General features: G+C 35.7%; 1 protein-coding gene across 1 annotated transcript in view; it reads left to right on the top strand.

Moving 5' to 3' along the window:
• Positions 1–276: 276 nt before the first annotated feature.
• Positions 277–8,315, top strand: part of Ostn (osteocrin) — a 45,727-nt gene continuing 37,688 nt past the window's right edge. Inside the window, exon 1 of the mRNA XM_028785583.1 lies at positions 277–331. The gene's annotated coding sequence lies outside the window, so the exon portion shown is untranslated. The remainder of the gene's footprint in view (positions 332–8,315) is intronic.

Genomic DNA, 8,315 nt, shown 5'->3' with positions numbered 1-8,315 from the left:
ATGTGGAATGAAGAGGGAGAAATGGGAAAAGGGAGGGGATGAGAGAGGAGGGGAGAGACTGGAAAAAAGGAGGGACAGAGGAGGAAGGCTGAAGGGAGGGAGGAATAGAGGGAGAGAGAGAATGTGTGTGCGTGTGTGTGTGTGTGTGTGTGTGTGTGAAATGTTCCATGGAAAGTCTGTAGAACTGATGTAAGAGAAAGCAACGACAGGGGTTGGAGTAAGTGGAGTAGAACTGAGACTATAAAAACACAGAAAGAAACTCGCATCAGGGCTAAGTTTGGGACAAGCTGCAGGCAGGACTCTAAAGTTAGGAGCTCTGACTTCTGACAAGGTAAGCTAAATGTGAAAACTGATAAAGACTTCATGTTTAGGTTTCTTTCTAACTGTTGCTTTTATTTCCACATCCTTCTTAACTATTTCATATATGCCTTGGTTTTGCTAAAATTAGAAGCAGCTGTTGATAAGTTTTCCTTTTTGGTGGGAGGAGTGGAAAATCTAGCATATTTTGTAAAACAAATTGGGAAGAGATAATTGGTAGACACTTCATACTTATTATATTGATTTGTGGTTTTTCTTTTTATTCAAAACCAGAGAGAGAGAGAGAGAGAGAGAGAGAGAGAGAGAGAGAGAGAGAGAGAGAGGACTCAGGAGAAATGTTCATGGTTTTATTTTTCTTTCACCACAGATGTCCAGTATTAAGAAATGCAAGAAATGTGGGTTTTTGTACAAATGATCAAGTTTAAATAGTTTAGATAGATGAGAAGGTTTTTCCATTCATCTATATTTCTAACAAAATTAAAGATTAAGAGTAACTCTAAAGAAATAAAATTCTAACGTATCTTGTTTCTCATTAGAAAAATTAAATATAATAATAGCAACAACATTACAGTAGATTTACATAATGTTTTTAGTTCAATATTTAAAACGTTCTTGCTACTTACTGATTGAATTAAGTATTAATAATCTAATACATATTTTTCTGCTATGTTGGAGACAAAATTAAAAATTCTGCTCCAGGTTTTTATCGCTAAAGTAACATGTAAGGTTATAGTCGATACATTGAGTTCTAATGGTATAATATTTCTGCTCTGAATTGTATGGGTAGATTATACAGGTATGGATAACATCTGTTACTATTCTTTTTTAGATATGTGATTACTATGTTTCTGGTTCATCCTTCTAGAAATGCATTATAGCAATTTAAATGTCCATGCAGTTAGCAAATTAATGGAATCATCTAGAATTTTCTACTCCCAAAAGAACAGTGTCTGTTGGCCTTTCTCTTTACTTTGGTACAGTTCTTCAAGATTTTTAATGACTTTCTCCCGGGGCATCTTCTGCACAGCGTTCCTGTCTCCCCTACAATTTTATTGCTCCGTAGTCTCAGTCAAGCAGTAAAAGGATTCAGGGTTGGCATTTGGTTTCTCCTTTTTATTTCACAGGGTTTTAAAGAATTCTTACAAAATGAACCATAAGCAATAAAAGAGAATATACCTTTGTGTGACAAGATATAGGAACCTCTGGATTATGTTTTATTTCTATTTCTTGTTTAAATTTTCTTAATGATTTTGATTTTTTATTTTTTTGGTTTAGTCAACTTAGATCAATTCTGTTTGTCTCAAATGAAAATAAATATAAAATACTATTGTAGTCCTGTCTTGTCTTCCTCTGCACTTCACATAAGCATCAAGCACAAAGTAGGACTTGGTACTACTTTGTTACTGAGCAGAGAAAGTAAATACAAGTGGGAAGACCATGCAAAGATACAGTGACCAGGGAGCTCCTTTACCAATTACCTTGCCCACGTTAAAGAATATGTGTCAGTACCACAAAATCTAAAGGCTAATCTTTAGATGTGATCTAATTTAACTTCTATCCATAAGTTGCCTACTGTGTTCCTACCCTCTAGACAAGTCTTAATTGGATTCGTTGGTTCAGCCAAAGGAACACAGACCTTGATTCTGGAAGCTAGACTTCTAACCCCAGTCCCACCCAACAACTGTCTGAAACATTCAGATTGCCTGGGTGTTTTTGTAGAAAAACTGAAGTCTGTAGAGATGCCATCAGGAAGTAAAGGTCCTCTCCTCATACTGGCCATTTTTAGAAGAGTATATTTAAGCTGGACAGTGGCTTCAGTGTAGGTCAATTTTCAGATTATACACCACACACACACACTTTCCCAGATAAATCTAGAGCTGTGCTCTAGAGCAGTGATAAGCTTTGCTTGGCAACGGTTGTTCATTGCTTTGGGTGGCTTGAGCTGGGTTTAGCTCAGTGCTACTATTTCTTCCTTCCAGACATCCCATCAGCCCAAGTATTAGAATTAAGCACTCCTCCCTCCAGCAACAGTGCTCTTCCTCCGTTTTCCCTCCCTCCTCTAACAGTTCTCTGCCTCCCCTTCCCCTTCATCCTTCAACATTCTTTGTGTTCCCTTCTCCAAACTCATCTGCTTCCTCTACCAGCAGTGCCCCCCACACCTTCCCTGCTTACACAGGCATGACTTAAATCCTCTCCTTGAATCAAATTCATTTCTTTTTCTGCAAGTCTTACTTTCCCAGGTATTGGTGATTAAATTCAAATGCATCTAACATTGCCCTCTTCTTTCCTAAAACCCCAGATTCCTATGGAACTTAAATCTCCAACCATAGGAAAACTGTACTTTAAAAAGCATATAATATTAAAAATTCACTTTGTTTAATGTGTTCAGAGTTTGAAGAGTAGTTATGGTTTGTGTAGAAATGAGAGTGCTTCTCTTTATCTTCCACCCAGGACAACTGACTAGTTAGAACTGAACGATAACATTTTCATGGAAATGCTACAACTCAAAGTAGTCATAGTGTTTTGAAAATTACCCTGACTGTTGCATGGAAACATAAATTCTGATTTTACCTGCTTCTTTTATTTAATATGTTTTTAACTAAAACATAATTATATAATTTTCCACCTTTCTTTCCTTACCCCCAACCTCCATTCTAAATCGATGGCATAGTTTTCTTTGATAATTACTGTTTCATATTTATATATAGACACATAAATATAAGCCTATCATGCTGAGTTCATCAGTGTTATCTGTGTGCATACTTTTGTGGGCTGACCACTTTGTTCTAAGTAGCCAATTAGTGATCTCACCCATGGGAGATGCTAGCTCTCTGTCTCTCAGCATTTAATATTATTTTCACTATTGTCTTAGTATTTCTACCACTATACCCTGTCTCTAGATTCTAGGCACTAATGTTCTTTCTTAAAGTTTAAGTTCAAGGATTATAGTTTTCATAACGCTGTGTAGTAATAGACATTTTTTTAAGTTCCCACATTTTAAATAATGTTATTATTGCTTATTGAATGATTGCTATTGCTTGTGGGTTCACATAAAGTATTTTCACAATAAATCTGCAGAGTCAGTCTCTATCTGTTTTCCAAATCCAAATACCAAAGAAGAAGAATAAGTAAACAGGTCTTACTGGAGCTCCGATTCTGTGCTATGTAATTCGAGGGCTTGCACGTTTCCACTCTTCTGCCTTGTTCCAGTAGGAAATACAGGAGGTACAAAGGGATTAGGTCCTGTGGAGATTCAGCTTATCTTAGCTCATCAGCTTTAAACAAAAGAACACATTCCATACTGACCCAACATGATTGCTGGATGCACAAAAGGATTCAAGATAATTTTTAAAATATTAATGTTTTTATTAAACTATGTAGAATTTTTAAAGATTATCCAAATATTGAAGAAAGAATATGCTCTTGCAAGAAGAAATCTGTGGGCAGCTAAGTAGGCAAGTAGGCTTGGGCAGGTGTCTGTGTCTAAATCTCACATTTTTAACATACAAAATATGATTAATGATTACATCTTGCTGTGAAGTAGAATAAAGTTCATATGTACCCTTTTATTTAAATTTTAGAGTGTATTTTTCACTGCTTCTAGTAGCTAATTTTATGTGACTTAAGTATAAGATTAATATTAAATGTTGTATGTGTTGAAGGGATGATAAAGGATGGAGTGGTAATAGGCTACTTCCTCCTGAAGCTTATATGTTCAATATAAGCTCATTCCACTTACCTACCTTGATCTTCTGAAGAACTTTTTATGTTATAGTTCCCATGCAGCAAACCTTGCATTCAGGTGCAGCTCTGTCAACCTTTTCTCTATCCACAGTGTCAAAGGCTGTATTTGTCCCATTGGTGAGTATCAGAATCAAACAACTAATTTCATTCAAGATTTGGCTACAATCAAAAGCTAACACTTCTTTCTGGTTGTAGGAAGCAATGTTTCACCATATCATTCAGCTATGCAGAGGTCTAATTGCCAGTTGGCATTTAATGGGATGTCTGAAGCTAGCTACAGGAGCGATTCTTGGGGGATTTGATGTGTATCACTTCCACAGAGATGAGAATGAGGAATGGTACTGAATGTGACTGGACTCTAGCATGATTCAATGAAACTTCACAGTTAGTGAAAAACATTGTCTGTATTTTCCCTTAACCTAGCTTAGCATATTGATGTGAGTTAGCTTCCATACCATGTAAACTTGGCTATTAATATCTACCATGCTTTCATGCTTACCTACCCATTAAGACTGCTTTCTTAAATACACAATGTTGCCTGCCAGGTAGTTTTCAAGGTGCAAACATGGAATAGTAAATACCACACAACCACTGCCCTTGAGGAGCTTATAAATAATGCCAAACTTTGTAATTGCATTTAAACATTTTGGTGGTGGTGTTACAGGAATTATTCTTTAGGCTAACATGTTAAGCTTCATTCTTCTTTACTAATTTTTAAAGATTATGATTGAGAATTTGTTTTAATACCAAAGAAACTTAATATAATTTTTATTGTAATATTGGAAACCAACAGTAAATGAAATGGTGTCAAATTTAAAAAATCAGTTGATAAATGTATATATGTATATATATATGATTATATATACATAATATTTACATACATAATATTTACATATATTTACATACATATGATTATATGTACATTATTAGAAATGGAAATGCATTTTGCATTTTCATACATATATACATTATATAATTAGCAAAACAGTTTTCCATCTCAAAAACAAATTTCAGATAAGGAGAAATCTTTATGGAAGCATTTTAAAATTAATTTCCCTGAGTGTTACAAGGTGAAAAGAACGATAATTTGCTAACATATACATGCACACACACATATATATGTACGCACACACTTATAAATAATGCTAGGTATATATACATATGTATACATTAGCACCATATACATATGCATATACACATATACATATATATTATGCCAATGTATATTATATATAACATGCTAATATATACATACATATATGTATCATTTTTTTTGACCGCCAACACTCAGGGAAAGTCACATTAGAACTCTTCTGTAAAGACCTCTCCTTAGCTGAAGCTGGCTTTGGAGATGGAAAACTGTTTTGCTCTTACACAACTAGGTTATACTTGAAATATCATGAAAGTGTCTGAAGTCAGAGGCTCTTCCCATGCTGCCTTCACAGCTCTGGAAAAGTCTCCCTGACAACTGAACAATGAGAATGAGGGCAGATACATCCTGGTATTTTAATTTTCAACTAACCAGTACGCTGTTAATTTTCAGCCTCAATTTCAACCTTTTCAGAACTGCTTTATCCACATGAGGTAAAAATGCGTGCCACAGGATTTGTTAGAAATTAAGTACATTAAGAGTGGCGCACGCCTTTAATCCCAGCACTTGGGAGGCAGAGGCAGGCGGATTTCTGAGTTCGAGGCCAGCCTGGTCTACAGAGTGAGTTCCAGGACAGCCAGGGCTATACAGAGAAACCCTGTCTCGAAAAACCAAAAAAAAAAAAAAAAAAAAAAAAAAAAAAAGAGAGAATTCTAAATTAACCATTCAGCAGCAGAGCTGCTCCTCAGATATTCTATGATAATGAAATGGAGGATGTGTGTGTTTGTGTGTGTGTGTGTGTGTGTCTGTGTGTCTGTGTCTGTGTGTGTGCGTGCGTGCGCGTGCTGAGACTGGCAGGTAAAACAGTTTAGCTGCTCAATTCAGTTGATCCTCATTGATTCTAATCCTTTTGTTTGAGCTCATGAGGAGCTGCAATCCATTTCTGTTTCTAAAGTACTAAGTGCTACAGTTGCATCCAATTAGCATATTTATGATGCCCGAACCATGAAAGGGTGTAGGCTCACATTTCCAAATAAGGAGAGACTCCAAATACTTGAGGCTCAAGGAAAGTATCCCAACCATTCATTCACTCATGAGAGAAAGTGCGGAGTAACCTTTAAAGCCCCTTTCAGTTTTACTACTCAAGCCAAGATTCCTGAATAGTGACCAGATGCAAGACATCTCAGAGATTTTAATACACATCTTGCATATTATGTCTGTGAATGGCTATATTCCATGGATAGCTTTGAGTTTTCTAGAAGAGCTTAGCTTCAAAGATCTGCCTCTAACTCAATAACGACCAGTTTATAATCTGTCATCAATGTTTCTTCATTGTCTTGAGCTTTACAAAACATTCCCATTGGCCATTTTACAGTTCCTTTTGAAAAAGTACTTCCCAACAAAACACAAGAATAAATGACATAAGGAGTCATTTGTGGAAAACTTTGTAACCGTATATATTACACTAAGTATCATTTAGTACAGAAATGTTTGATGCTCTTACATGAAAACCTTAAGCTCATTTTTGGGTTTTACTGTTTTAAACTAATCAGATAAATAAAATTTTTTTTAAAACAAATGTGCCTTAACAAAATGATTTTAATTGAATATAGTCGGGCTTGGTCAAGATCTTCAGGCAGTGAGGAGCAGATAGGAGCCACTGCTTAGTGCTCTCTTTCAAAGCTGATCAGGAGTTTGCCCACAGCATCACAGAAACAACTGCCTCGTGTTGGTGAACTTATTACTCGGTGTGTCTTTTAAGCTATCTATTAATGTATTAATAAATTTTAATAATATTGCATGAAAAGTACATATACAATATAGGTAGAGGGGTTAATAGTAGAGATTCAAATGCTTCAAAATTTCTAATAGAAACCCTTTAATTATTGCAGCAGTTAAGTCTGTATCCACCAAAGTTAGAGATTTCTGAGGGAACTTAGAAACTGATTATTTTATATTTATAGGCTGTTTTCTAAATATACATAACTGGTCAGTCAACACTTCATACATGTTTTTGAAATTTTACCTCTAAAAGTAAATGTAGCATCACGCTATCCTGAAGCCAACCGTGAGGCTGTAACTGTACAATCAAATGAAGCATTATACTGTCTTTCCTCTCTGAACGCAGCAGAGCAGCTCTCACTATAATACATGGAACCTCGAACTTGGTCTTGTTAGTTTTTGTTTTAAAGCTATGAATGGCTGAGTGGAAAGATTTATAAATGATCCAAAGGAAGAGGAATAACAAATTCACAAGTAAACATTTTGCGTTTGTACGTTTGTTGAGATTTCATGCATTCCAGGATGAAATTACAAGCACAAACCAACATGGCCAGTGTATGTTGTATTCAGTATTGAACATAGATCTTTGTGTATGTAAGGCAAGAACCCCACCAACTGAGTTATATCCCCAGTTCAAATATTTGAAACATATTTGAAATAAATACATTTAACACATCTCATTAATCCTTCTTTACATTTAAAACTATTACATTGTGTTGAGTCTTGCATTTGGTAGAATTGTCAATCTAAAGCATAACAATTTTTTCTAAAGCAAGATCACAATCGCTGGGAAATGGTTTAGTGATAGCATGAATTCCTGCCATGTATCAGGTCCTTGGTTCTATATCAAGCCCTCCAAAAGTAATTAATTAATGACTCAGAGATTAAGTAATGTCTTAAAATCAGGTTTGGAACATATTTTCAACTAGAAATACTTAAGATCATAGGAGAGAATACATACAATAGCTATCAGTCTTGTATAGTCCCAAATACTGTAAGGACCAGTGAAGGTGTTGCTTAGTTACACCAGCACTGACTATAATCATTACTTACACGTTTGTGCTTCCACCAGCAAGAAAAACCACTATCAGTGGCTTCAGAAAAGCAAGTAAACATCAGAGGTCATCTTGCAGTCCCACCAACAATGGAGGAGTGTTCCTCTTTCTCCACACCCTCGCCAGCATCTACTATCACCTGAGTTTTTAATCTTAGCCATTCTGACTGGTGTGAGATGGAATCTCAGGGTTGTTTTGATTTGCATTTCCCTGACGACTAAGGATGCTGAGCATTTCTTTAGGTGCTTCTCGGCCATTCGAGTTTCTTCTGTTGAAAATTCTTTGTTAAGCTCTATACCCCATTTTTTAATAGGGTAATTTGGTTG

Source organism: Grammomys surdaster, unplaced genomic scaffold, assembly GCF_004785775.1.
Source record: "Grammomys surdaster isolate TR1022 unplaced genomic scaffold, NIH_TR_1.0 125277, whole genome shotgun sequence".
Classification (NCBI taxonomy): domain Eukaryota; kingdom Metazoa; phylum Chordata; class Mammalia; order Rodentia; family Muridae; genus Grammomys; species Grammomys surdaster.
This window is presented reverse-complemented; position numbering and strand designations above follow the sequence as displayed.